This window comes from Ornithodoros turicata, chromosome 7, assembly GCF_037126465.1.
Source record: "Ornithodoros turicata isolate Travis chromosome 7, ASM3712646v1, whole genome shotgun sequence".
Classification (NCBI taxonomy): Eukaryota; Metazoa; Arthropoda; class Arachnida; order Ixodida; family Argasidae; genus Ornithodoros; species Ornithodoros turicata.
In genome coordinates this window covers 27,585,865-27,613,505 of record NC_088207.1, presented here as the reverse complement: position 1 = coordinate 27,613,505, position 27,641 = coordinate 27,585,865, and the positions used below count along the sequence as shown (strand labels likewise).

The 27,641-nt window shown below is 46.9% G+C and overlaps 1 protein-coding gene across 1 annotated transcript in view; it reads left to right on the top strand.

Moving 5' to 3' along the window:
- Window positions 1-16,145: 16,145 nt before the first annotated feature.
- LOC135400738 (potassium voltage-gated channel protein Shaw-like) overlaps window positions 16,146-27,641 on the top strand; it is a 115,139-nt gene continuing 103,643 nt past the window's right edge. The window contains exon 1 of the mRNA XM_064632616.1: window positions 16,146-16,433. The gene's annotated coding sequence lies outside the window, so the exon portion shown is untranslated. The remainder of the gene's footprint in view (window positions 16,434-27,641) is intronic.

Here is a 27,641-nt window from a genome sequence, read left to right as displayed (position 1 = left end):
TCTCGCTGGCAACGCTACTGGGCACCCTGCCACGCCCCCTTCAGTGGTGCCTCAGAAGGGAACTCGTGCACTTTCTGACCGACACAGGGCTCGCGCTGAGCCTGTGACTGCGCCACTTTTCTTTCGGTCTTTTCGTTTTTCTTTTACGCGGGAATAGCAAGTCGGCTTTTGGAGCCAGGCTAACATTTCCCCTCATTCTTTGTTTTTTCTTTGCAATAAACCTATATCCCCCCCCCCTGGTAGAACGACAGTACTTCTACCATTTCCGGCCAATCCACGCGCGCCTTCTCCTCCGCTGGTATAAGCGGCGGCGTCCCTTTCCCCTGCTCCTCTCTCTCACGTTTGCTTTAAGAAAAAAGGTAGAATTTCTTACCCAAACTGGTAGAACGACAGTACTTCTACCATTTCGGGCCAATCCACGCGCGCCTTCTCCTCCGGTGGTATAAGCGGCGGCGTCCCTTTCCCCTGCTCCTCTCTCTCACGTTTGCTTTAATAAAAGGGTAGAATTTCCTACCCAAGCTGGTAGAACGACAGTACTTCTACCATTTCGGGCCAATCCACGCGCGCCTTCTCCTCCGCTGGTATAAGCGGCGGCGTCCCTTTCCCCTGCTCCTCTCTCTCACGTTTGCTTTAAGAAAAAAGGTAGAATTTCTTACCCAAACTGGTAGAACGACAGTACTTCTATCACTTCGGGCCAATCCACGCGCGCCTTCTCTTCAGCTGGTATAAGCGGCGGCGGCCCGTTCCCTTGCTCCACTCTCTCACGTTTGCTTTAAGAAAAAGGTAGAATTTCCTACCCAAGCTGGTAGAACCACAGTACTTCTACCATTTCGGGCCAATCCACGCGCGCCTTCTCCTCCGGTGGTATAAGCGGCGGCGTCCCTTTCCCCTGCTCCTCTCTCTCACGTTTGCTTTAAGAAAAAAGGTAGAATTTCCTACCCAAGCTGGTTGAACGACAGTACTTCTACCATTTCGGGCCAATCCACGCGCGCCTTCTCCTCCGCTGGTATAAGCGGCGGCGTCCCTTTACCTTGCTCCTCTCTCTCACGTTGGCTTTAAGAAAAAGGTAGAATTTCCTACCCAAGCTGGTAGAACGACAGTACTTCTACTATTTCGGGCCAATCCACGCGCGCCTTCTCCTCCGCTGGTATAAGCGGCGGCGTGCCTTTCCCCTGCTCCTCTCTCTCACGTTTGCTTTAAGAAAAAAGGTAGAATTTCCTACCCAAGCTGGTGGAACGACAGTACTTCTACCATTTCGGGCCAATCCACGCGCGCCTTCTCCTCCGCTGGTATAAGCGGCGGCGTCCCTTTCCCTTGCTACTCTCTCTCACGTTGGCTTTAAGAAAAAGGTAGAATTTCCTACCCAAGCTGTGAGAACGACAGTACTTCTACCATTTCGGTCCAATCCACGCGCGCCTTCTCCTCCGCTGGTATAAGCGGCGGCGTCCCTTTCCCCTGCTCCTCTCTCTCACGTTTGCTTTAATAAAAGGGTAGAATTTCCTACCCAAGCTGGTAGAACGACAGTACTTCTACCATTTCGGGCCAATCCACGCGCGCCTTCTCCTCCGCTGGTATAAGCGGCGGCGTCCCTTTCCCCTGCTCCTCTCTCTCACGTTTGCTTTAAGAAAAAATGTAGAATTTCTTACCCAAACTGGTAGAACGACAGTACTTCTATCACTTCGTGCCAATCCACGCGCGCCTTCTCTTCAGCTGGTATAAGCGGCGGCGGCCCGTTCAATTGCTCCACTCTCTCACGTTTGCTTTAAGAAAAAGGTAGAATTTCCTACCCAAGCTGGTAGAACCACAGTACTTCTACCATTTCGGGCCAATCCACGCGCGCCTTCTCCTCCGGTGGTATAAGCGGCGGCGTCCCTTTCCCCTGCTCCTCTCTCTCACGTTTGCTTTAAGAAAAAAGGTAGAATTTCCTACCCAAGCTGGTTGAACGACAGTACTTCTACCATTTCGGGCCAATCCACGCGCGCCTTCTCCTCCGGTGGTATAAGCGGCGGCGTCCCTTTCCCCTGCTCCACTCTCTCACGTTTGCTTTAAGAAAAAGGTAGAATTTCCTACCCAAGCTGGTTGAACGACAGTACTTCTACCATTTCGGGCCAATCCACGCGCGCCTTCTCCTCCGCTGGTATAAGCGGCGGCGTCCCTTTCCCCTGCTCCTCTCTCTCACGTTTGCTTTAAGAAAAAAGGTAGAATTTCCTACCCAAGCTGGTTGAACGACAGTACTTCTACCATTTCGGGCCAATCCACGCGCGCCTTCTCTTCAGCTGGTATAAGCGGCGGCGGCCCGTTCCCTTGCTCCTCTCTCACGTTTGCTTTAAGAAAAAAGGTAGAATTTCCTACCCAAGCTGGTTGAACGACAGTACTTCTACCATTTCGGGCCAATCCACGCGCGCCTTCTCTTCAGCTGGTATAAGCGGCGGCGGCCCGTTCCCTTGCTCCTCTCTCACGTTTGCTTTAAGAAAAAAGGTAGAATTTCCTACCCAAGCTGGTAGAACGACAGTACTTCTACCATTTCGGGCCAATCCACGCGCGCCTTCTCCTCCGCTGGTATAAGCGGCGGCGTGACTTTCCCCTGCTCCTCTCTCTCACGTTTGCTTTAAGAAAAAAGGTAGAATTTCCTACCCAAGCTGGTAGAACGACAGTACTTCTACCATTTCGGACCAATCCACGGGCGCCTTCTCCTCCGCTGGTATAAGCGGCGGCGTCCCTTTCCCCTGCTCCTCTCTTTCACGTTGGCTTTAAGAAAAAGGTAGAATTTCCTACCCAAGCTGGTAGAACGACAGTACTTCTACCATTTCGGTCCAATCCACGCGCGCCTTCTCCTCCGCTGGTATAAGCGGCGGCGTCCCTTTCCCTTGCTCCTCTCTCTCACGTTGGCTTTAAGAAAAAGGTAGAATTTCCTACCCAAGCTGGTAGAACGACAGTACTTCTACCATTTCGGACCAATCCTCGCGCGCCTTCTCCTCCGCCGGTATAAGCGGCGGCGTCCCTTTCCCTTGCTCCTCTCTCTCACGTTGGCTTTAAGAAAAAGGTAGAATTTCCTGCCCAAGCTGGTAGAACGACAGTACTTCTACCATTTCGGTCTAATCCACGCGCGCCTTCTCCTCCGCTGGTATAAGCGTCGGCATCCCTTTGCCTTGCTCCTCTCTCTCACGTTGGCTTTACGAAAAAGGTAGAATTTCCTACCCAAGCTGGTAGAACGACAGTACTTCTACCATTTCGGTCCAATCCACGCGCGCCTTCTCCTCCGCTGGTATAAGCGGCGGCGTCCCTTTCCCTTGCTCCTCTCTCTCACGTTGGCTTTAAGAAAAAGGTAGAATTTCCTACCCAAGCTGGTAGAACGACAGTACTTCTACCATTTCGGGCCAATCCACGCGCGCCTTCTCCTCCGCTGGTATAAGCGGCGGCGTGCCTTTCCCCTGCTCCTCTCTCTCACGTTTGCTTTAAGAAAAAAGGTAGAATTTCCTACCCAAGCTGGTGGAACGACAGTACTTCTACCATTTCGGGCCAATCCACGCGCGCCTTCTCCTCCGCTGGTATAAGCGGCGGCGTCCCTTTCCCTTGCTACTCTCTCTCACGTTGGCTTTAAGAAAAAGGTAGAATTTCCTACCCAAGCTGTGAGAACGACAGTACTTCTACCATTTCGGTCCAATCCACGCGCGCCTTCTCCTCCGCTGGTATAAGCGGCGGCGTCCCTTTACCCTGCTCCTCTCTCTCACGTTTGCTTTAATAAAAGGGTAGAATTTCCTACCCAAGCTGGTAGAACGACAGTACTTCTACCATTTCGGGCCAATCCACGCGCGCCTTCTCCTCCGCTGGTATAAGCGGCGGCGTCCCTTTCCCCTGCTCCTCTCTCTCACGTTTGCTTTAAGAAAAAAGGTAGAATTTCTTACCAGATCTGGTAGAACGACAGTACTTCTATCACTTCGTGCCAATCCACGCGCGCCTTCTCTTCAGCTGGTATAAGCGGCGGCGGCCCGTTCCCTTGCTCCACTCTCTCACGTTTGCTTTAAGAAAAAGGTAGAATTTCCTACCCAAGCTGGTAGAACCACAGTACTTCTACCATTTCGGGCCAATCCACGCGCGCCTTCTCCTCCGGTGGTATAAGCGGCGGCGTCCCTTTCCCCTGCTCCTCTCTCTCACGTTTGCTTTAAGAAAAAAGGTAGAATTTCCTACCCAAGCTGGTTGAACGACAGTACTTCTACCATTTCGGGCCAATCCACGCGCGCCTTCTCCTCCGCTGGTATAAGCGGCGGCGTCCCTTTCCCCTGCTCCTCTCTCTCACGTTTGCTTTAAGAAAAAAGGTAGAATTTCCTACCCAAGCTGGTTGAACGACAGTACTTCTACCATTTCGGGCCAATCCACGCGCGCCTTCTCTTCAGCTGGTATAAGCGGCGGCGGCCCGTTCCCTTGCTCCTCTCTCACGTTTGCTTTAAGAAAAAAGGTAGAATTTCCTACCCAAGCTGGTTGAACGACAGTACTTCTACCATTTCGGGCCAATCCACGCGCGCCTTCTCTTCAGCTGGTATAAGCGGCGGCGGCCCGTTCCCTTGCTCCTCTCTCACGTTTGCTTTAAGAAAAAAGGTAGAATTTCCTACCCAAGCTGGTAGAACGACAGTACTTCTACCATTTCGGGCCAATCCACGCGCGCCTTCTCCTCCGCTGGTATAAGCGGCGGCGTCCCTTTCCCCTGCTCCTCTCTCTCACGTTTGCTTTATGAAAAAAGGTAGAATTTCTTACCCAAACTGGTAGAACGACAGTACTTCTATCACTTCGTGCCAATCCACGCGCGCCTTCTCTTCAGCTGGTATAAGCGGCGGCGGCCCGTTCCCTTGCTCCACTCTCTCACGTTTGCTTTAAGAAAAAGGTAGAATTTCCTACCCAAGCTGGTAGAACCACAGTACTTCTACCATTTCGGGCCAATCCACGCGCGCCTTCTCCTCCGGTGGTATAAGCGGCGGCGTCCCTTTCCCCTGCTCCTCTCTCTCACGTTTGCTTTAAGAAAAAAGGTAGAATTTCCTACCCAAGCTGGTTGAACGACAGTACTTCTACCATTTCGGGCCAATCCACGCGCGCCTTCTCCTCCGCTGGTATAAGCGGCGGCGTCCCTTTCCCCTGCTCCTCTCTCTCACGTTTGCTTTAAGAAAAAAGGTAGAATTTCCTACCCAAGCTGGTTGAACGACAGTACTTCTACCATTTCGGGCCAATCCACGCGCGCCTTCTCTTCAGCTGGTATAAGCGGCGGCGGCCCGTTCCCTTGCTCCTCTCTCACGTTTGCTTTAAGAAAAAAGGTAGAATTTCCTACCCAAGCTGGTTGAACGACAGTACTTCTACCATTTCGGGCCAATCCACGCGCGCCTTCTCTTCAGCTGGTATAAGCGGCGGCGGCCCGTTCCCTTGCTCCTCTCTCACGTTTGCTTTAAGAAAAAAGGTAGAATTTCCTACCCAAGCTGGTAGAACGACAGTACTTCTACCATTTCGGGCCAATCCACGCGCGCCTTCTCCTCAACTGGTATAAGCGGCGGCGTGACTTTCCCCTGCTCCTCTCTCTCACGTTTGCTTTAAGAAAAAAGGTAGAATTTCCTACCCAAGGTGGTAGAACGACAGTACTTCTACCATTTCGGACCAATCCACGGGCGCCTTCTCCTCCGCTGGTATAAGCGGCGGCGTCCCTTTCCCCTGCTCCTCTCTTTCACGTTGGCTTTAAGAAAAAGGTAGAATTTCCTACCCAAGCTGGTAGAACGACAGTACTTCTACCATTTCGGTCCAATCCACGCGCGCCTTCTCCTCCGCTGGTATAAGCGGCGGCGTCCCTTTCCCTTGCTCCTCTCTCTCACGTTGGCTTTAAGAAAAAGGTAGAATTTCCTACCCAAGCTGGTAGAACGACAGTACTTCTACCATTTCGGACCAATCCACGCGCGCCTTCTCCTCCGCCGGTATAAGCGGCGGCGTCCCTTTCCCTTGCTCCTCTCTCTCACGTTGGCTTTAAGAAAAAGGTAGAATTTCCTGCCCAAGCTGGTAGAACGACAGTACTTCTACCATTTCGGTCTAATCCACGCGCGCCTTCTCCTCCGCTGGTATAAGCGTCGGCATCCCTTTGCCTTGCTCCTCTCTCTCACGTTGGCTTTACGAAAAAGGTAGAATTTCCTACCCAAGCTGGTAGAACGACAGTACTTCTACCATTTCGGTCCAATCCACGCGCGCCTTCTCCTCCGCTGGTATAAGCGGCGGCGTCCCTTTCCCTTGCTCCTCTCTCTCACGTTGGCTTTAAGAAAAAGGTAGAATTTCCTACCCAAGCTGGTAGAACGACAGTACTTCTACCATTTCGCACCAATCCACGCGCGCCTTCTCCTCCGCTGGTATAAGCGGCGGCGTCCCTTTCCCTTGCTCCTCTCTCTCACGTTGGCTTTAAGAAAAAGGTAGAATTTCCTACCCAAGCTGGTAGAACGACAGTACTTCTACCATTTCGGACCAATCCACGCGCGCCTTCTCCTCCGCTGGTATAAGTGGCGGCGTCCCTTTCCCTTGCTCCTCTCTCTCACGTTGGCTTTAAGAAAAAGGTAGAATTTCCTACCCAAGCTGGTAGAACGACAGTACTTCTACCATTTCGGACCAATCCACGCGCGCCTTCTCCTCCGCTGGTATAAGCGGCGGCGTCCCTTTCCCTTGCTCCTCTCTCTCACGTTGGCTTTAAGAAAAAGGTAGAATTTCCTACCCAAGCTGGTAGAACGACAGTACTTCTACCATTTCGGTCCAATCCACGCGCGCCTTCTCCTCCGCTGGTATAAGCGGCGGCGTCCCTTTCCCTTGCTCCTCTCTCTCACGTTGGCTTTAAGAAAAAGGTAGAATTTCCTACCCAAGCTGGTAGAACGACAGTACTTCTACCATTTCGGACCAATCCACGCGCGCCTTCTCCTCCGCCGGTATAAGCGGCGGCGTCCCTTTCCCTTGCTCCTCTCTCTCACGTTGGGTTTAAGAAAAAGGTAGAATTTCCTGCCCAAGCTGGTAGAACGACAGTACTTCTACCATTTCGGTCTAATCCACGCGCGCCTTCTCCTCCGCTGGTATAAGCGTCGGCGTCCCTTTGCCTTGCTCCTCTCTCTCACGTTGGCTTTACGAAAAAGGTACAATTTCCTACCCAAGCTGGTAGAACGACAGTACTTCTACCATTTCGGTCCAATCCACGCTCGCCTTCTCCTCCGCTGGTATAAGCGGCGGCGTCCCTTTCCCCTGCTCCTCTCTTTCACGTTGGCTTTAAGAAAAAGGTAGAATTTCCTACCCAAGCTGGTAGAACGACAATACTTCTACCAATTCGGACCAATCCACGCGCGCCTTCTCCTCCGCTGGTATAAGCGTCGGCGTCCCTTTGCCTTGCTCCTCTCTCTCACGTTGGCTTTAAGAAAAAGGTAGAATTTCCTACCCAAGCTGGTAGAACGACAGTACTTCTACCATTTCGGTCCAATCCACGCGCGCCTTCTCCTCCGCTGGTATAAGCGGCGGCGTCCCTTTCCCTTGCTCCTCTCTCTCACGTTGGCTTTAAGAAAATGGTAGAATTTCCTACCCAAGCTGGTAGAACGACAGTACTTCTACCATTTCGGACCAATCCACGCGCGCCTTCTCCTCCGCTGGTATAAGCGGCGGCGTCCCTTTCCCTTGCTCCTCTCTCTCACGTTGGCTTTAAGAAAAAGGTAGAATTTCCTACCCAAGCTGGTAGAACGACAGTACTTCTACCATTTCGGTCCAATCCACGCGCGCCTTCTCCTCCGCTGGTATAAGCGGCGGCGCCCCTTTCCCTTGCTCCTCTCTCTCACGTTGGCTTTAAGAAAAAGGTAGAATTTCCTACCCAAGCTGTGAGAACGACAGTACTTCTACCATTTCGGTCCAATCCACGCGCGCCTTCTCCTGCGCTGGTATAAGCGGCGGCGTCCCTTTCCCTTGCTCCTCTCTCTCACGTTGGCTATAAGAAAAAGGTAGAATTTCCTACCCAAGCTGGTAGAACGACAGTACTTCTACCACTTCGGGCCAATCCACGCGCGCCTTCTCCTCCGCTGGTATAAGCGGCGGCGTCCCTTTTCCTTGCTCCTATCTCTCACGTTTGCTTTAAGAAAAGGTAGAATTTCCTACCAAGCTGGTAGAACGACAGTAGTTCTACCATTTCGGGCCAATCCACGCGCGCCTTCTCCCCCGCTGGTATAAGCGGCGGCGTCCCTTTCCCCTCTCTCTCACGTTTGCTTTAAGAAAAAAGGTAGAATTTCCTACCCATGCTGGTAGAACGACAGTTTCTACTCAGTAGTTTTTTTTTTTCTACTCTGCGGTTATACCCAAAAGGTAAAATTGGTTTGAGTAGAAATGTGTTTGCAATACAGCTCTACCGAGATGGGCATCACCCCTCCCCCCCCCTCTTTCTGCTTTAGAGTGCACCACATACTCACCGGTAGCTTCCGGTGAATCGTCGTCACAGGTGCCCCACGGAGGAGGATCGTAACCTCACTGACTCTCTTACGGGGTCCTCGGAAGGAGTGCGAGCGTTTCTGGAGTTCATGCTGACCAAAGGCCTCTCTCGTGCACTGCATGTGAGCTACATCCGTGTTGCATGTAAGAACGGCACGTAATGTAGTCCGTTAAACCGAATCAGTGATACTCCGCCGGAGAAGTTATACCGCAGCGCCACCGGGTACCGCCCACACGCGACGCCAGCTAGATAGAGATGCATGCTTAATACCTCCTCTTCCTCCCTCGCTACGTGGAGATATGGACACCGAGCTACGGACATTCAGCCAATCGCCGCAAAGGATTTCGAACACAGGCTTTGTGTGACTACACGTGGCTTACCAAGCGGCTCATGGCGACTCGTTCCCAAAGCGACAGCCGCTGAAGCACGGTCAAAATAGTTTCGGTGTCGGCGCACTACTTGTTGCGGGATATAGTGATGCGACTCGATACCGCAGCCAATAGGAACCGGCGTAGGGCGGGGCCAAACGTGCCATTCTTAGGTTCAACGCGACTATAAACAGCAACGACTGGTTTTTGGAGAGTCTTAGGAAACCGTTACGCAGCGAACGGAAGGAACGCTATTCTCCACCTGAGCGAGAGCGCATGCTTTGCAACTGGGGCGCTGCACGCGCCTCCGCGTTTTACGTTGGAACGATAGGCTCCGGCTTTTGCGTTCCGTCCTCCATGTAGTTTTCGTCGCACGAAACAAGATGGCTGCCTGCAACACCTCGTCGGCTGTGTCCCAAGAGAAGACTGCCAGGCTGCGCTTCTGCACGAGGGACGATATCCTCTCGTGGAGAGTAGTCGTAGTAGACCGTACCATTCTAAAATTTTGCCTCCAGATTTCATCCCTCCGTGGTGAACAGTACGAGAGCGGTATAGCATTGCCGTGATAGCGATGGCCTGACCGGCAGGGGTTATCCTTTCGTTTGTTGAAGGAACAGCAAATTTGTTTTAAAACGCAAAGAAAAAAACAACGGTGCACGAAAACAGGTAATTCGTTCAGAGAAAGATGCCTCGCCAACTTTGGGACGGTAGTTCATGTTAGCGCCGTTGGGTGGCAACACAGTTCTCATCGTTCCATTCGCAGCGTCGCACGACGCTCTGCTAAACCTCTATTTCGTTGTCCGTTTGACGGTAGCGAACGGACTTCGCGGCGTTAACGTTCCGGATACGGATACGTTATTTATCAAAAAGAACGCGTTGATTAAAAGTAAATATAATGAACGAACGCTAAGACAGAACACACTTATTTTTATATAAGATATTTATTCTCATGCAAAAACACGTGCACAGTCGTGCAATTAGCAACTGTGAAAAGTGCGAAAATTTATTAGGGGCTTGGAGTTTGCTTTTAATGCGTTAACGTGAAATTACCGAGAGACAGCGAAAGACAATTTGTTCTCAGTTTGTTCTCAATACTTACACAGCACCCTGGTACCCGGGACACCCAGCAAAATAAAAAAAATCATCGCCTTGATCTCCCGTCGAAAGGACTTACACACGCAGTACACACACTCTGCATGCCCTTCAGGTTGAAAACAAGAAGCGCTTTCACTAAATCACAAGTATTCAAGATTGGCTGTCCAGACAGCGCAAATTGCAGACACTGTCAGCAAATCGAAACTATCAAACACATCCTGCTTCATTGCTGTGCATATGCTGTGGGTGCGGAAAAAATACTTTGGACACAGCAGGAATTGTACGTTGGATGATATCCTACATCCCAGAGGCTCTTTCATGGAAAGACACTCAAAAACTTGCAGCCTCGTCTGCTTTCTTCAGGAATCTGGACTCGCCAAAAGACTACGGGGCTAAGTTTCTTTGCTCTGACTTCTCATCAATTCTAGCAATGACCGGCTTGCATCTTAACTTTCGGCCGTCATCATTCCATCATCTGTTATCACATGATCTCACCTCATCCTTGCTACAGTCGTGATGCTGCCCACATAAGTGAGACAAACAACGGCAAGCCGGTTTGGTCACCACCACCACTAACAACAACAACAACGAGAAATTGCATTCTATTAAATTGCATTGCGGTTCATTAAGTGTCAAGTGGAATATGCCTGACAAGTACCAGATCACAAAAATAACTCTATCCACGGATTTCTGGAGGAATGTTAATAAAACTAGTAAAAACAGAACACCTCACTGTTGCTGCCGCCTCACTTTTCGCTCTTCAAGTGTCACATCCAATCGGTAGACCCAGCTGTGCAGATAAACCGCGCGGTCGAACCTGTTGCTTAGCTGGCCAGCATCCCAAAATCTTTCCGATGGTGAATGATCGATTGTCGAATAGAGCGATGTCCGCTCTAAGGATGTGGCGGCTCTTTCCACGGAGTGAGCGGTTCCAGAATACATTCAGTTTGTGACTGTACTCTGCTTCCGGTACTTACATCATTATTGCCATCGGCGTTCCGGGAATTTTTCCGGGGGAGAGGGGAAGCGTGCAACCCCCTAAAACCTCTTTTTCTGGAGGCGGGTGTTCCGGACTGCGCGGGTGTTTATGCACGCACTATTTCCCCAAGAGACCTTGGAGCTCCAGAGGGGGCACGGCCCCCTTGCCCCCCTCTCGGTAGTCCCATGATTATTGCCCATTATGAATGAGATTATTTACAGTATCGTCGTATGTAATTCGCTGTCCATCACAACAGGACCTGTACTCTTCAAAGAGATGGTTGTGCAGCTTGTCGTCCCCCCCTTTTTTTTATATCGTGTTAGCGCCGCGAGGCACATATCACTTTGCATTCACTGTTTGATATCTATGACTTGCTTTTTCAGCAAAACATTAGCCACAGCATGCTTGGCAAGTGTTAAGACAAGTGTTAAGACGTAGACAAGTGAAATAAATATTCTATTCAGAAACCATACGGCCCTACTGGTTAAGTGCTTAACCGTGAATATCAACTGAATCAGATGGCATAATTTGCAGTTACATGTAGAGGGAGCAATCAGTCAGCTATGCTGTGATTACGCAAAATAGTATTATACCTTGACTGACAGCAGATCGGTGATACTCCGGCTAGTGTAGTGTTCTAGTTCGAGTGCAACGTGCAAGGGGAATTTCAGGGGGAAAAGCACACATCCAAACAGGCACTATACATTTCGAAGCATTCCTTGCTGCTTTCTGAAAAAGAATATGAGAGGGGAATAAAAAAAATGATGAAGCACAATGTAAACATTCATTTTTTATACGACTGTGACCTACAGCAATTAATTCATGGGATCAATTAAAAAACGTAAAAAGAAAAAATTAAACAGGAAAGCATGTGTGTCTTTCAGTCTATGGCTTCATCATGTAGTCCAATCGTTCAATCCTTTTCTTTTTGGCTTTCCCCCTTTTCGCTTTTTTCTTTCCTTCCTTTTCTTTTTCGTTTTCTCCTTTTTTTTTTTTTCGGAATCGCAAGCCGGCTCTTTGCCTGGCTACCTCCCATTTTTTTCTTAACAAACATATACCCCCCCCCCCCAATCATACATTATGATACAGAATGGTTATTAATTGCCAGTGCAGGAAACAAAGCACTAGAACCATGCATTGAGAGAACTGAAATGACAAGACCAAGTAATCGTGCTGCCAGTTGCAGTGACATAATGTGAGCGTGTCATAGTATAACATAAGCATAAAAGCACTAGTTCTTTGTTAGCATTTCAGGCCTCTCAGCAATAAATTGTCTTCTTCAAAGATGCTCCTTAAAGGCACAAAAATCATGTTTGGTCATTTTTGTCTGGTGTTCAAGCTTGGGTATGTGAGTACTTGATGGGAAAGTACTCGAAAAAAGGCACTTTAAGTATAGAGTACAAAGTACATAATTTGAAATGTACCTAAAGTAAAGTACAAGTACTTACTACTTGAGTAATTCGTACTTCAGCTACTTCTACTTCCCATCACTGTTCGAAGCGCTTGTGTAATGTAATCTCAATTCCCGATTTCTACCGCTTTGCAACGTGAAGGCAATATATTACCAAGTCTGTTTAATGCCACGCGAAACCCGTGCCACCGCTACCTAACTCTTGCTGTTATAGTCCTCTTATCTTTATCTTATCTCTTCATCTAACGTCATCTAACGTCTAGACACATCATCTAAACTGACAAACATCTAAAAAGAGCTGGAAGTAAATGGAAGTCGCATGAAAAGGAGGAAATGGAATGACGGATGGGGGGTTGGGGGGAATATGTTTATTAAGAATAAAACGAAGGAAATGTCAGTCAGGCAGAGGTCAGCTTGCTATTCCAAAAAGAATAAAATGAATGAAAAAGAGAAGAGAAAACTGGAAAAAATCACACACACGGTCACACAATCACAAGATGTTGACAAGGTTCGAAGCGTGGAGAAAACGGAGGAGCGCAGTGTTGACAGCCCACTGGGTCGGCTGAAGAACGCTGAAGTGACAGATTACGCTTCTTCATAACCCCCATGTGCTTTCGTTCCAACCACTATGACATCGTGCACGAGACGCAGCAAAACTAATATACTAAAAAGCGCAGTTCGGCTTCTAAGAGGTGTGAAAAAAAAAAGAAAGAAAGAAGTTCACACGGGAAGAAACATGACAAATTTAATAAAACAAGCTTTCGTCCGGATGGTGCACTTCTCCAGGTTACAACAGGAACACAAGAACTTTGTACTCCTGTTGCAACCCGAAGAAGTGCGGCATCCGCACGAAAGCTTGTTTTATTAAATTTGTCATGTTTCATCCTGTGTAAACTTTTTGCGTTTCGTACGTTCAGCACGAAGAAGACTGTACATGCAATCGTCTGCTCATTCACGTTAATTTATCTCAGCGTCACCTCTTCAAATGTCATCTACCATCATGATTACACTCCTTGACTCAAGTTCGTGACCCGACGCCAACGAAAATACGATGATGATTGCACTCATCGCTATAATAGAGCAGCAGTATCCTACACCGTTACATACGTCATGCACCAGCTCCCGTGGCTCAGTGGTTAGAGTGCTGGCCATGTCACGTCGAGACTGGGAGGTACCCGGGTTCGAATCCCGGTGCCGGCTGTGCTGTCTGGGGTTTTTCCTGGGTTTTCCTCAGACGCTTTCAGACATATGTCGGCACAGTTCCCTTAGAAGTCGGCCCAGGACGCACATTCCCCCAGGGCGTGAGTCGTGACGTTGCCCACATACGTGATGCCGACAACGGCAAGCCCTATCACCACCACCACCTACATACGTCATGTAATATCAGTGAGCTGGAAATGAAGTATGTGTACTACACACATCCATATAAATTATTTTTTGAATTCTACGTTAGCGCTGCGAAGCAACTGTTGCCATGAGCGGCGTAAGGTGGACAGAGTACAACAGGACGGAGTGGAAGACAGGGGGGTTAGTATGCATCTTGGGCTGACTTCAGGGGGAATTGTGCCGACATCCATCTGGACAATCTGCCGAACTGGACAAAACCTAGGAAAAACCTCGGACAGCACAGTCGGTGGTCGGATTCCAAGCCACCACCTCCCACCAAATAGCGGATTCTTTTATCCAAGACAATCCAGGACGCGTTCGTGGGGCCCGCACATTATGCGTCATGTCATCGCACTGTGCAGTATAGTTCCGGACAGGTAACAATCAACCAAGCACCACACATCTGTCCCAAATCGGCTAAAACTGTAAAAAGCGGCAGAGTTTAATTTAACTAGAGATGGGACGAATCCAAAATTTTAGGAAGCCAAATCCGAATCCGAATCCAAGGAAGGTTCTATACGAATCCACGGATCTTACGAATCTCGAATCTTTCCAATCCTTTCTTTAAAAAGGGTTTAAAAAGCCAGAAAAAAAAAAGACACTTTTAGTGCAAAGTGTTTTGAAGCAGAATATTAACAACTTAAATAATGCTTCAGTTTCAGGAGAAAATATACCCATATTGTTCTTCTTGATGCTGATGATGATGATTGAAAGAAAAAAAATGAGGATATAGAGGATGTGGATATAGTTCTTCTTAAACGTCATTTGTTTAACATGTTGTTCGTCGACTACAAGAAATGCATAAATTTTCGAGTCTGAATTAGTTCCATAAAACTAAGCAACAATCAAAAGCAAATCCAGGTAGCTTTTAAACTTGTCGTGTAACAGTTCCTGCCTAAATTCATTCAGTCCGGAGCAATGCAAACGAACAAACAAACAAACAAGAAAACACCTGTCGGCCAATGAGGCTTTCGGCTCACTCCAGAGGAGGCAATATGAAAAAGAAAGAAACAAACGTGGTTGGTGGATCGAAACAACTCAGGGAAAAGAGTGGTTGGTGGATTCGAAAGATTCGATTCGCCGTTTTGGGCACTGGGACTTCGGATTCGCGAATCTCGAATCTCTGCCTAGGATTCAAGGATTCGCGGATTCGGTTGGCACATCCCTAAATTTAACCAAGGTGTTTGTTGTTATTTAGGTATACTCCTGCGTAGTTAATATCACACCGTACATCGATCAAGGAGTAGACGCACTCCTATTTCCTCCCATTATGTGCGCAACCTCACCATGCGTAACTTCAGACTATTGCAGACTTTGTCGGTATCACGATAGAAACCTAGTAACATTCACTCAGCAGCTTACCTTAAAGTGTGCGCAAGCTGTGGAAAATTCTGAGCAGGGCATTCGCTTCCTCAGTTACTTAAAATACTTGAAATTGTTTACTAGATCATATACTTCCTTTTTACTTTTTTCATCTAACCGTCAATCCGCTTAACGTAATCTTTCTTGTACAATCAATCCCCTAGGAACATATTAAAGCGATGTTAAAAGCGGCTTAGCGGTCGAAGTCATCGATGTTCGTAACAAGTTTCAGTCGTAAGCCCCCCAAGTTTATCCTTGTTCCGACTAAAAAGTCTTTTCCGAATGGTCTGTAATGTACGACTGAAAGTTTACGAAGTATTCCACCACTAGGTACAGCAACAAACTATAAATAACGGTCGATACGTCTGGCTGACGTGAGTTTAAAAAACTCCACGGATAACTAGCCATACTTGCCATATTATATATAATTTATCATACTATCACGGTCACCTGATGTTGTTGAAGCATCCCATGCTATCATCACATTTCTTTCTTTCATTTGTTGTTGTTGATGATGATGATCATGATGATGATGATGATGGCGATGGGAACAAGAAACGTCCATGACAACGTCCAAAAGCAGATAACACGCAGGTTCGGGTATGGAACCAATATTATGGGTAGCGACGACGTAAGCATCGGCACAGCGAAACACTCATTTGTGATAACATAAAAGAACGAAAAAGGCAACAACAAATACGTGTTGATGACGCAAAAATTAGAGCACCGAGCGTACCGAGAAAAGCACAAGTGTGCAAAGCATAACAGAAATGGCAAAACATCAAAATGACAAAGCGAGAGTGAGAATATAAATTGCTTCTTTCGACTTTTCCCTTTTACGACGTGGTCCCAAAACAACGTTACGCAAAGACAGAAGAAAGTAACGCACGTTAACAATATGCTCAGACACACCTTGATACGTGGCACAGTACCTCAAGCAGAAAAACGCACGAAGAATGAAACTTAGCAACGCGAGTGAAAAAGAAAGAAAGAAAGAAAAAAAAAGTACTGCGCGCAACATACCAACTCCCATGCGTTGCCAAAAACCACCGGTGCTGCAATAGACAGTCCTTTCCTAGCCTCCCGTGCGCGGTGTCTGGCTCGAGCCGCGCACACCAGCGCCGCCCGTTTGTCCTCCCGGTGGTGAGAGTATGCAGGGCGGTGATAACTCTGGCGTCGAGGCTTCGGCGCAAACCTCGCCAGCGCAGGGGCTGCCATTTTCAACCCTCAAAGCTGGCTCCTCGCGCGCTCCGGAAAATAAAAGGGTGGCCAAGGCCCCTGCTCACACCTTGGCTAGGTTTGGATGACCGTCTCTAAGCCCGCGACGAGTGGATGCCCCAGGCGGATACCTGCACCTCGGACAATCAGGTGAGCGCTTTGCGGGAGCGGTATACACACCCGCCTCGGCCCACTTTTTGAAACGTGGATCGATAAGTTGCCGTGCCAATACTGTCTGCAAATGATTACCGTCGCGATCTGGGGCCGTATGTTCACATTGCCCGAATATGACGTCACCGCAGAAAAGAAAAAAAAAAAAAATACTCAAAATAGGACGTGTAGCACTTGCCAGGTTTTTACCGGATGCGGAGAAGGTAGGTTCTAAATGCGATGACAGGCGGCCAGACATTCGCGAGAAGTTCAGTACCGGGTACTGTAATTTTCTCGACACCTGTAAGTCAAGATCTACTGGGAAACGCTTTAGGATTGTTCTTCCATGTCGTTCTGAAATGACTGATCTTCGTGCGACCATGACGCTCGAAACGCGAGAGTTTTACAGCGCTCACTATAATTCGACGTTGTAACCGATCGAACGAAGGTTTCCGATATAGCGAAAATGAATAATGTTAAATGGTATTTCCTCGTTGGATGGTTCTAAAACCGCGTTTCAACCGTGATGATCCCAGAAATGGCAGGTGTTTCCCGTAAGCCTTTCCGGGTTGTCATACGTATTCTGCCATGAACGTTTCTCTGCCGGTGCGATGCTGCATCGTTATATTAGTGAGTGACGTTATATCAGGTGAATTAGTACGAGACGCAAAGAAAGTGGATTTGAAAAAAAAAAAAGAAGAAAGAAAGACAAGAAGACACAGGAAGGAAACGATTTAGAATTAGACCTAGAACGCCTTGCCGAGTTCATGATAATTAATATAGTGAAAAAAAAAAAAGTAATGTTAACACACAATGTACACAATATACCGATGACGAATGGCGAAGACACCTAAATTTGCGCTAGCAACAGCAGGTCTACAGTGTAACATATACAGTCAAACCTCGCTTTACGAACACCCTTCGTTTCTCAAAAAATTGTTCGTAAATCGAGGTATTCGTAAATCGAGGTCCGAGGAGTGCAGTGCACAAATACCTCACAAAAACACGGGAACTTCTTCTTCTCACTTCTTCTACGGGAAATTAATTTGAATAAGTTTTATTTTTGAAAATACTGCGTAATTGTGCTTTGCACCATACTTTCTGCAGGGTCTATCCTGTTTAGAAGAGATGACAGAAGTCTGACACTCACGGTCCTCAAAGTACCGTATCGCGCGCGGATGAGACTGTTTCTAACGGCAAATATTACGCTTGTCACCGGCTGTCAGGACTGAACGCCTTCTCTTGGAACGGCAAGATGTTTCCATCTCGGAGACTCACAACAGTTCGGCTGTAAACGCCCGAATTATTCTTTCAGGAAATGGTGAATCATGTTTGTAGAACGTAGCGACGTTGGGACATTGTATGTTTGACCTTGGCAGCATGTACTGAGGAACTTTCATTATCCTCCGGTCCATTGGCCTGGTCCTCTGTACGTTCATAACGCCCGTTCGTATATCGAGGTCAGAATGGCTTGGCTACTTTGGGTCCGTTCCCTAATAATCCGTTCATAGTTCGGATATCGAGGGTTCGTAAAACGAGGTCAAAATACACGGAAAAAAGTTTGGTTCCCTGTGGAGCCGTTCGTAAGTTGAGGGAATTCGTATATCGAGGGTTCATAAAACGAGGTCCGACTGTAATCGGGTTAAGTTTGCACCTGCTGCTTGCCATACGTTGCGAATAAAAAAATTAAACCAATGAAATCAATGACTAGACGGGCACGCTGTCGGCGTCGCTGAAGATCTGTTACCCTGACATAAGCACGTCAGACTTGACGGAACTATAATTAGAGAAACTGTCCGCTTAGTTGCGGTCGAGTTGAAGCATAGCCTCGTTTTTTTGTCTGCCTATGATAGAATCATGCGAAATGTTATTACCAAATCAATAAAATTGATATCAGTAAAAAATATGTAGCCTCTCGGCTAAGAATTAGAAGAAGTTGATATGAAGATATTGGTAACATTATTGTTTTTAAAATGTATTCCGTGGCACAGTATAGTTTCCGTGTGTGATGTAGTTCAGCAAATGTTGCCCTATATGAAGTAGAGAAACTTCGCCATAAGTCTTGCAAGTCATCCGTTGCACGACAGTGTTGTGGGTGTTTACAGTTATTGGGTCCAATTCTGATTGAAAGAGAACTTATTGAACGTAAGAGGATATACCTATATTTGCGGAATGCGGAACCATCCTTGAGAATGATGACGATGATAAGAAGAAAAAAAAAACATAATGAGAAGAATGTAAAGCGCGAGTGAAGTGTCAAAGTGAGTGATGATCTTAGCCTCTTATCGTAATTTTGCTTTATTGCCGCTACCATTTAGAACAGCGGAGCAAGGATGAGAGAGAGTCTCCGATAAGTGCTCTTTATCACTCTGCTCTTCCGCAGAACACCTCGATAACACAGTGTTCTTTGAATAAATTGTAATGAATATACAAAAAAATTATTTTCAGGTACCCAGTTTCTAAGTCGTAGCACGAATGTATTGTCAGTGAAGTAAAACCATTTTGGAGCTTTTCGAATATTTCGGTCGATGATTTGTCGATTGAATTTTATGCTTCATTTGTTCCTCTGAATCCATGCTCGATTTTCTGTCGTGTTTCGCAGTGCGAAATAGCTCTGTACAACTCCTATGTTAAGAAATACTGTCTCTGCATGAAATTCAGACGTAACTATAGGATTTAATACGCGTTTCCTGTCACCCGCTTGTCTTCAGAATGTTATTATGCGTGTTCTTCATTTGTCGCGTTCATCTTTAAGTCCCTCTCTTCCTGCACACAGGTCAGATTTAAGGGATTACCACGGCGAGCCATCTGATCTTTGTAATTATCCTTCAGTGACAGCCCGCCAGGTGGTGCACATTAAATCCGTGGAATTCTTGTGACCACACTCTTAAAACAGAGCTTCACCACACAGCACGCTGAAGGCCAACCGTTGCACAGAGTGGTACCTCTATCACTCTTGATTTGTGGAAAGCGCGGGCCGTACGCCTTTTTGTGACAATTAACATTTCTGCACAAGTGTCACGAAAAGGCGTACGCCTCCCGTTTTCGATAAATCAGGGGAGAGAACGATGTCACTCTTGCTGGTTGTTGTTGGCTAGGAGCGTGCTATGTGGTGCGTGCAGTTCATCTTTGAGAGTGCACCCTAAACGTTCCTTGTTCGTCGCAGAAATTGACGGAGCAATCTGTAACGGTATCAACGCGGTGACCGCATTTGGATACCGAGTCTATCACAAGACGCGATTACTGTTATCATTATAGACATGCAAGTAGTTTGACTCTTTTGTATTATTTGTATTGTATACTCCTAAGAGAGAACCTTACCACATAGCACGCTGAAGGCTAATTATCATAAAAGGATACCGTTAGCACTCCTGATTTCTCGAAAGCGCTGGGCGTACGCCTTCTTGGGACAATTAACATACTACATAAGTGCATTGTAAAAACAGAACTTCACCGCATAGCACGTTGTGCGCCAACCACTGCCACGAATGATAGGGTTATCACTTCTGATTAGAAGAGAGAGGGGGGCGTACGCCTTATTGCGTGAATTTTAATATATGCAAATTGACACAAAAAGGTGTACGCCCCACTCCGTCTTCGAATCAGAAGCGATAATTCTATAATTCGTGGAAATGGTTGGCGCACAGCGTGCTACGCGGTGAAGCTCTGTTTTTAGAGTGCACATGCTGCGAACCAACTACCATCGTAAATGATATCGTTCTCTCTTATAATTTGTTGAAAACGGGATGCGTACGCCTTCTAGTGACACTTATGCATTCACGTTAATTATCACGAAAAATCTTACGCCCCGCGCTTTCCACAAATCAGGAGTGATAACGGCATCATTCTGTCGCAAAGGTTGGCCTTCACTGTGTTATGCTGTGTTTTAAGAGCTCGTCACAGAAAGGCGTATGCTTCCCGTTTTCAACAAACCTGGGAAGAGAAAGGTTACCTACACTGTTAAAACAGAACTTCCCCACATAGCACGCTCCTAACCAACCATCATACCAAATGATATCATTCTGTGTCATGATTTGTTCAAAACAGGGGGGAGGCGCCTATCTGGGACAAGATAATCTGCCCCAGATAGGCGCCTCCTCTCATTTTCAACAAATCAATGCACAGAATGATATCATTCGGAATGATGGTTGGCTAGGAGCGTGCTATGTGGTGAAGTTCTGTTTTAACAGTGTAGGAGCGTGTTGGTGAAGTACTATTTCAACAGTGTATGGTATTGTAAAAAAAAAAGCGTTTTACTTTTTGGTGATAATGGGTGGGGCGTATTTCAACCAACAGACAATTTTAATATTGAGTCTACCCTCAAGTAATGACGACGTCTATGCGCAGATGTTACGTGTATGAGGTGTCCCAACGAATATGCACCAAGGCTTTAAAAAGGGATGGAGCACGCCAATGAAACCGATTGAATGTTGTTAGCAGGCGTGCACCGTAGTCGCCAGGATATACGTCTCGTCTTGTCTGATTGACTAATTTATACGATACTAATCAGCTAATTTTGAAAATATTTGTCTAAGGACCGAGGTATTTCCAGGTATAGACCTGTACAATTTGTGTGGTATTTTTGCTTTTTCTGTTTTTGCCTAACAGGGAAGGACCGCGCAGTTGCCGTCCTTTTTGGTTACCTCAATTTCCAATTGACACGTCGGCTCTTAAGCGGACGTTTTCAAAGCTAGCTAATTAGTTCTCCCTAATTAATGAATTAGACACAATGAAAAAATGAAATAATTGGCGACTGCGATACACGACTGCTAGCACGTTCAGTAGGGTTCCGTAGCGCTGAGGGCTCAGCAGTATTTCAAGTCCTGATGCACGCTATAGTTGCAGAACGCATTCAACTTCTGTTTCACCTCAAGCTACGTAAGGTCTCGCACGTGTGGGTAGATACCTAAGCATATGAAGCTCGTGCGATACGACGTCCTCGCACTCATAGAGCCTATATGTACAGCTCCCCTCACCGGGAATAATAACACCGGAAAAAATATGATCTCGTTCCCGAGCGCAATTACAGCAACCCCAAGGCCACGAGGAAATCTTAGTTTATTCTGTTAGTTTAACGCAAGGATTTCGTTCATTTAACATTCCCCCAGTGCCCCTAGGGTGGCCGAATTTTTCCAGTGTTATTGTTAGGGTTGGCGGGAGTCGTACATGGTCTCCTTTATCACGCGTGTCCGTAAATATCTAGCTGCTAAGCACAATGCGTGACCTAGCTGCTCAGGTGGCGTATACGCTATATGTGAGTGCGAGGGTGATGTCGTATAGCATCAAAATACTGCGGTTGAAGCCCAGAGTAACAAGGTGTCGTCCATGAAGGCGCCAATATGAGCTTAGGTGTGTATTTAAAAAAAGTAGAGTGAGAAAAAATGTATCGGTATAGAGATAACTGGTAATTAATTCCGCCTGTTCCAGTTTTCGTTGGCCAATGAAACTGAAGTTGCGTCTTCGAAGCCGGCCGATAACAGCAGAACTTTAGTATAGTGTGCTGTACAAGTTGCTCGCGACTGTACTGACATATTGTGCACGTCAGTGAACACTCAGGACTGTAAAACTAATCACAATGGAGTTGAATGGCGCGACATAGAGTGCCGTCTATCATTCCGAGGCAGGCAGATCGCTGGGTAATGAAAGGCGACCAGCCACCCGATCTTCCCAAGAGCGAAGAATTCCCGTTTCAGTCTATCACACTAACACCATATTACGCGAAAACGTTTTACTGAAAGCGTATTTTGGAACGTTTCTGTAACACTAAATAAGCCCATATTCTTTTCGGATATCAAATACGGGCTACAGGGTTCATTTTTACATCGGTAACTGGTACAGTTCCTATCTGTAAACAAATCCTCCAGCTCGCGTCATGCAGCTGCACTCCTTTCGCTATTCTTTTTCTTTTTTTTTTTATGAAATGGCGTTTAGGACGAGACGAGAGTGATGTAACCCTGCTGTAGAGTATTTCCAGCCGATGTGACAGGACAATGGCTATAAAATAACGGGAGGCTGATAATGGACACAACGAATGAGGTCATTTAAAATGCTTCAGTGTCAGATATCCTTCAGAGAACATAAAGTCTGGGAACTTTGCCAGACTGTTTCGCTCCACGCAGTATGACCGCCCATTATACCAACGTCGTCTAGGCAGGAGCACGAAAGTATATCGAAGGCACTATGACTGTATATACTCTATCCCAACACGAGTAAATGGAGTGGAAAATCGTTTCACATTAACAAGTGAACGAAGATGCTCCATGCACCACCTAAAAGTGTAGTTAGCTTGTCTTCTATACTTCAACGCTCTAAAGGGGGTCCTGTAAATTAGCTTACTGTTGACGCTAACAAAAACTGATAATGATCGAGATTTTTAAGCCTCAAAAGCAACCGTAACATTAATAGCCCAGTCTATGGTGAAGAAACGAGCAATTGTCTCTAAAAACTCTCGAAAAACGAGATCATTGTGCTAACAAAGAAAGAAAGTATCAATTAAAAGTCAACGTGAAAGCGCAAATAGCTTTCCTAAAATTATATAATTAATTATTCTGAACGATAAGTTCATGTTTGTTTGTTTGTAACGAAAAAAAAGAGGAAAAAGTGGAACTCGTCTCCCCACTTGTTCTGCTACTCCCAACATAAATTCTCACCCCCACCCCCACCCCCCACTCCCCAAAAATACTTCTCATGTGCTCTGCTCGCAAGTTCGCTATTCACTATGCACATGTTCGTTATTCAGAAGTACACTAATCACAAATTTACTAGCAGTCCACCATTCACAATTATCCACTATTCATATGCTCACTAGAAGTCCACTATTCACAATTATCACAAGATCATGCCCAGAGGATACTAAAAGGTGGCGTCCATCCCACAGCTCTGAACAAATTTCACTAGTGCCGCCAACACAATGTAACAACACTATAAGATCACGTGTAACAAAAGCTACTACACGTATTTCACAGCGGTTATTGGTCTTTGTGACTATAGCAAGTGCAAAGTTCTTCGCGGCTGTAGTGTTTCAATTATTCTGCTCCGTGACTATTTTTTTTTCCTCGATTCCTAGACGTTCGTGTAGCCTGGTTATTTTTGGAACGAGCGAGATGAAAGTTGTCGTGCACGGCGCAGAGCAGACGGGTCTATTACGGAACGCCTACGAGAGTTCGAGTATTGCACAAGGCATAGAAAGATGCAGCAGTTCTACTATACTGGCTTTTAGCTATCACTCACTGTTATAGGGAGCAAACCACGTATTGGTCTCTGGGGTAACTCTGATATAAACCAGAGTTTATCGTAAGCTTTGAGCGGGGGATTTTTTGTTTACTCCGTGTTAGCGCCGCGAAGCAGCAGTGGCTATGAGCGGTGTACAGACGTGGACAGATGGAGAGGTCAGCAGGAACGCATGGGAGACAAGGAGGTGGGTGGCGTAGTTTGCGGCTTCAGGAGGAACTGTGTTTGAGCATGGCATATGGTGACGTTTAAAGGGGCTGCGACAGGTCGTCCCAGGTTTACCCAGATAGACATAAAAAACGGTTCTTTGCATCGGTGCGAACCTACATCGGAAGTTTCACAGAGAAGAGAGTAAGAGAAGCGGAGAAAATGGGCACCGTGGATACCGAAACTAATGTGGCTCTGACATCACCGACCTCATAGCCGCCAATGAGGCAGCGCACGAGAAGTCACGTGCTGATATCTGCCAATGGGAATGGACGCATCTCTGAGGTCTGTGACGTCTGCGGTTTACTCGGGAGTGCTCGAGGCCTTCTATCTCGCTAAGTACGACACGTAGAAGAATCATTCTTTTTTTCCTCTGTATTCTAGCGTGCAGTGCAATGCGTCCATGATGTAATGAACCAAATCTATGAAAGTGTCTCAACCCCTTTAAGTAGGGAATGTCGAGCGACACTTAGTTCCTGTCACTAATTTGACGTCATATTCGCGGCATGACCTCATAACGTAGCGTCAGAAACATCCACTAGCTCCATCAGTGGATTGAGCCCGATCCTTGGTGACGATCATGTTTTAAAGCTCTTAAACTAACGAAAACACACGACAGATAATTTTGTCATCATCTTCTGCGCCACAAAGCTATATATAGCGCCTAGATACAAAAAACCCACTGAGCGAGACATGATGAAGCTCTAAATAACTGGAAGAGACCCGTAACTACTCAGCTAAACAGCAAATGCTTCGGGAAGTTTCCCGATAGCGGGCTAAGCCAGCACGTCGTTCGCCGTGTGCATACTGTCTTTGTGAACGGGAATTTGCGCTGAGTATTGAGCTATATTTAAACCCGCCCCACTAAAAGGCGCCGTGGGGGACCTCTCTTTGCTTCACGAAAGAAGATCCGCCAACATGAGCAAGCAAAAAACGGACAGAGTCAGTGGGTCAAGCGTAAACGGCGCAAAAACCGCCACACCCGGTGTTGAACCCCTATCGGGTTCTCACAGCCGCGACGAAATTCTTGAGTAAGTGTCAACAGAACTGATGGTGTCTGAAAATGGATTGGGAGTCAATGACGTCGTCGACAGCGCGATGACAGTCGAAGAAGGTGAACCGGTTGGCGGAAGACCGCATGCATCTGGACTTCTTGCTGACGATATGGATTGAATTGAAAAATAATATAAAGATTGTGGAGCCGGCTACGCTTACAGTTGATTGCGCAGCGACCACCAGCGAATGATGAAGGGACAGGAAAGAAAATGAAGAACGTTTATTTTATTTGTTTAACTGTCTGTAGTTCTTTTGGTCCCTGTAACAATTGTGTAGAGGCGTACGAATAATCTCAAGAACAGTGTCAAACCAGAAAGCATTTAATGAACATTGATTAATGATGCCATCAGGATGCGCCGTAAGCATTTAATTAATACAACATCTTCCCACTATAAGATACATGCAACTGCAACATATCTTGTGCGCAAAATGATACTGTGATTATTGTTCTGTGTGCATTAAAAAAGAAAAATCAATTGATGGCACATATTGCTAGAGCCAGATGCTGTAGAATGAAATAAGTATCAATTCCTCGATTGCCAACGTAACAAGACTAAGTTACGTGTAAATTTACTCAAAATTATTTATTTATTTATAGAACAACGATCTGAAAATGTAACACATGACGCCGCACAAAAAGTCTGGTCTCTGAAATGTCTTTCCCTAGAAAGTAGATGACAAAACATGATTCCACTCATGGCAGTGACATTCCACGACATCAGAAGGTGGTGTATACGTTGCCATTCTGCCACACACTATTTTGCTGAGCGAATGTCACGGTTACGTATGCGTTAGCGTTACGTTTATTGTTGCATCGTACACTTCCAGCTTCTCAGTTCTGCTCAAACCCTCCTTTCTTGACCGTCGCATGCTAAAATCTTGAACAACGACGTCTGACGTTTACGCTCTGGCTTCAACATTGTACATCAAATGCGCCTGTCACGTCGATAACGAAAAGGACTTCGAGCGGGCAGCGCAACGTGGAAACTGACCTACTTATCGACTGACCCGTGCCGCAGGAGGCTCGTTGCAAACCTGCACCAAGAATAATTACTGTCCTATACCCTCTACGTCACGCTTCGTCTTATACTACAAAACAGAAGCCCATATAAAATTTTTAACTACTCACTATTTTGTTGTCTGTGGTTACAACATTTTGGAGCCACATTACGGGCAGCGAATATCGCTCTCACGTGAGATGGTGGTATGGCGGTTAGATTACCGTAACGCCAGTGTTGGTTTTCTTATTTCTTCTTAAAGGGGCACTATCGGTCCAGGACGTATACTAACTCCCCTGTCCCCCCACTCCTTCCTACTGTCCTCTCTCCATCTCTCCGCGTCTGTACGCCGCTCGTAGCCACAGTTGCTTCACGGCGCTAACACGAGATTTAAAAAAAGAGAAAGAACCGCATTAACGTGTAAAGATTTCTCCTCACGAAATGAAAGGTGATGTTACCTTGACACCAACATGAAAAGAACGGGATTCATCCGTTGCGCGTCGTTCGTGATTTATGATCGATAGAAAAAACGAAATTTACGCCTTCCCTGTTCCTCCCCTTCTCAAGAAGGCCGACAACGCGGAAAGCTCTCTGATTGGTTTCCGCAAACGATTTGTCCAATCATTGTGGGATATCGTTTGAGGAGACCAATCCCAGGCCTCTCTTCCATTGTCCGGCTTCTTGAGAAGAAGAAGGAGAGGGAGGGAAAAAGCTAACACATTGCGATTTCTTTCGCTCATACGCGATGCGACGAGTGAATTCTGTTCCTTTTGCGTTGGCGTAAAAGCAACGACATCTTTCGTTTATCTGAATCCATGTAAACCTACATGTCAAGGTTTACAGCAAATGAGACAATTAATTTTGGGCGTAGAAATTGGGCACCGCGACCAATAAATACTAAATATAATGGTGCCCTCATGTTACATGTAAGGTGACTCAGCCTATTTGTGTGGCGGCATGCAGCACGTGCCGCAGGATAGGACTGTGGACAATTTCGACCACCGGTAGTTCTTTTGACTTGCGCCGGAAATCTCCGACAGACGGTGCTGGAACCAATGTTTACCTCCCCCACATTGTTGCCGTCCTCGGCCGGGATCGAACCCGCGAACTTGAGCTCAGCAAGCCAACACGTTACCGACTGAGCTACCGAGGAGGGCGAAACCACGACCAACGAAACTCCACCAGTAGTTATATCACAGAAGGTACCTCAGCCTGTGAGGCGGCCGCGGGAGGGGTCACGTGCTTCAGAGAACCAATAGAAATGGCCGAGGTTTTTGCTTCTCTGACGTAGGATCTGGAAGCAAAAAGACTTTCTTTTTAGGGGACCGTGCTGTCGGGCTACGTCCCCTTCCATGGTTTGCCTCCTTTGATACTTTGAATTGCCGACGTGTTTTTTGCATGGTTGACTTCTCGCACCTTTATTACTGTACAAACACCAATTAACTTATCCACCACACCTTCCCGAGTGTCGAATGGGTTGCGTGTGTGTGTGCTGATAGAACCTGCGTACCATGCCTGATCATATGTACCCTTGACGCGAGAGCGCGTTACAATAACGTCGATTGCCTCCTTCGTGAACTCGACGCCATTTTACAGTTGCCTATTAACGAGGCGGTACTGACACGGCCTGGTGACACGACATGACCTTCTGAATGCCACGTGCAAAACCAGAGCAACATCACAATAAAAGATCGTTAAAGTTTGCCTTCACTGCCAC